Here is a 2,933-nt window from a genome sequence, read left to right as displayed (position 1 = left end):
CTAAAAAAAAAGCCAAATTTGGTCTTTACACTTCACAATCTTATCTTGGTTCCTTATGCTCCCCCAAACAGGAGCACCCCAGCCTGAGGCTGAGTTCTGCAGCCATGAAGATGACTTGGCGGGAAGAGCCTGTCCCAGCTCCAGAATTGAGGGAGGGAGCCGCTGTGTGGGAGGAAAGAGCCTGGGAAAATCTCCTCTGGATGGAGATCTGGAGCTTCCTATTCCCCCTGCGCACTGTGGCCTCTCCCCCCTTTTCCCCAGCCCAGCCACAGCTCTGCTCACTCTGCCAAAAAGGCAAACACTTTGAAGGTTTTGGTGCTGGACCAGCCAACCCTGCAAACAAGGACTACTCACAGCCTTTATCAGCTGCCAGCTCAGCCAGGCTGCCTGGCTCCAGCTGCCCCAGCTTCCCACGGGCTTTCTCCGGCCATGGCCTGCTCTGACCATACCACACCCAGAAACCATGTACATGGCTCAACATGATCCCCCCCACCCCTAAGGGGCCACCCTGCCTTTGGACCCAACTGACCGCCAGTAACCCCTAGCCCTGCCCAGGGTGGAGCCACTCTGCCCTAGGCCAGAGCTTGAGCTTCCTGAGGAGCCGGCTGGGCAGCTGTAGTCATCCCTGTTAAGAGGGGAGGAGATGAAATTGAGAAGAGTTGGGAAAAGCAGGGAGTCCTTGTCCTTCCCCTTACCCATGCCCATCTCCTATGCCACTGCCCCTCCCCACCCCCAATTCCCTTCACCAAAATACCTCTATCTCAGGGGTAAATTGTAATCTTTAAATAATCCCTCCAACCAATCAGCCTTTTCCAACCCCCAATCACACATTGCCAGAGGTAAGTGGTTACCAAAAGGATACTGTAGCTAGTCTGTGGGTATTCCCCTTGCCTTGCTGGGCTGTCTCACAGTCCTATCTTTGTCAAAATTAATGTCCATTTGCCAGGCTTTCCAAGGCTTGTCATACCTACCCCTATCCCGTGCCTAGTCCTAAAGATCAAAGAGTGATCTTTCAAATGACTTCACTTATACACCCAAAATGGGGGAGAGGGAAGGGGAAATAAAGTTCTTTATCTTTTTATCCACAATTCTAGACTGAAGAAGAACTTGGGAGCCCCAGGAATATTTCTCACCTTCCCCCTTAGCCACACCATATAGTCTCAGCAGCAGCACCTGGACCCAATTTCTGTGGAGATCCCCAACCCTAACTCATGGATCCCTTAACTAATGAGCTCAAGGAACTCAGTTGCCCTCTACACCCTCCTTTACTCCATTCATGGCTAGAAATTAACTGCCAGACCCTACTCTTAAACAGGTCATGTCCTAAAGTTCCTACCTGCCCATGACTGACTGAGGGAATTCCCTTGGTGTCCTATTACCCAGAGGTCCAGTACATACTCCTTGGTCGGGTATTTAAGGCCTAAGCAACCTGTCTCCAACCTCTTTCCAACCTAATCTGTTCCTTTCTCAGATGTTACCTGCCAGCCCAATTGGCCTTCTTGCTTTTCTTCACACAGGGCATTCTCTCTCCTGTCTCTGAGCCTCTGCCCAGGCTGTCCCCCAGACCTGGAATGCATTCCCTCCGAGTGTGTACTACTAGAATTCCTAGTTTACTTCTAAGCTCAGCTCAAGTGCCCCACACATGAGGCCTTTCCTAATTTCACTAGCTCCTAGTGCCTACTCCTCCTCCTGCCCCCCGCAAAATTACCTCGTAATTATTCCGTCTATATCTTATGTATGTGTAGGGCATCCCATCCCCCTCCCCCCAAGTATAAGCTCCTTGAGGTCAAGTGCTCTGGTATTTTGGTCTTTTGACCTGGCTTGTATGTGCTTATCATAAAATGTCGGTCAGTTGAGGGGCCTGGGGATTCTAGACAAGAAAGAAGTTGTTAGCCCAAGAGGTTCCGGGCCAGGAAGCAAGGAAGAGGGGCAGGGATGCTAGAGGCTCCTCCTAGAGTAAAAGCAATAACCCAGAAGAGACAAGGGAGCTTTGGCTGGATTTTCCAGCATATGAATGGCAAACCAAGTCTTTGCCGCCTACCTCCCTCCCTTGCATTCCTGTCACACTCTTCCCCACGGCCTCACTCAGCTGGTCGCCTGGGAAACAGCCGTTCTCAATGTGCCAAGAGTCACGTAGTGTCTACCTGGGGAACCAGGGATTTGTCTGTCACCTTCACCCACTTTTCCAGCTTCAAACTAAAAATGAGCCATGCCATCCCTAAGTCATAGCCCTCCCTATTCTGCTTCAGTTCTGGTTCCTTCAGGGTTAAAGGCTAACTGGGTCTCCCATAGCCAGTGGAACAAAGCTCAAAAAGCTCTCTCTAAGCTTGAGCTCTGCTCAACTGCTCTGGGGCATAGAATTGCTCTCATTTTTCCTCCATCTTTCCATCCAGATTCCCTGTTAACACTAGACCTTTGCCAGTCCTTTCAACTATCCCCAACTACACACCAGAATATCCATCTATGCACACAGGGAGAGAGGAAGACTAAGGCCTAGGGAAATGGGGAAAGAATGGAAAGAAAGTTAGCAGAAGTAGGGCTTGGGGACCCATGGGTGGCTCAGTGGATTGACAGCCAGGCCTAGAGATCTAGGCCAGGTCCTAGGTTCAAATGTGGCCTCAGACACTTCCCAACTGTGTGACCCTGGGCAAGTCACTTGACCCCCATTGCCTAGCCCTTAGTACCTTGGAACCAATACACATTTTTAATTCTAAGATGGAAAGTTAAAGGCTTAAAAAAAAAAACACATGATTTATCATTTGCTTATTTGGATATATTTGGGAGTTGAGTTTTATAAGATTATTCACAAAAAGGAATAATATGGAAATGTTTTGTGTGATAATATATACTCGAGATTGAATTGCTTACCAACTCTGGAATGGGGGAGGGGAAAAGAGAGGGAGATAATATGGATCATATAACTTCAGAAAACT

General features: G+C 49.1%; 1 protein-coding gene across 3 annotated transcripts in view; it reads right to left on the bottom strand.

Moving 5' to 3' along the window:
* RSPH9 (radial spoke head component 9) overlaps positions 1 to 2,933 on the bottom strand; it is a 41,199-nt gene that overhangs the window by 1,075 nt on the left and 37,191 nt on the right. The gene's annotated exons all lie outside the window — the stretch shown is intronic.

This window comes from Monodelphis domestica, chromosome 2, assembly GCF_027887165.1.
Source record: "Monodelphis domestica isolate mMonDom1 chromosome 2, mMonDom1.pri, whole genome shotgun sequence".
In the NCBI taxonomy this organism is placed as follows: domain Eukaryota; kingdom Metazoa; phylum Chordata; class Mammalia; order Didelphimorphia; family Didelphidae; genus Monodelphis; species Monodelphis domestica.
Note: the sequence above shows the minus strand (reverse complement) of the source record. Positions and strands in the feature narration are given on the sequence as shown.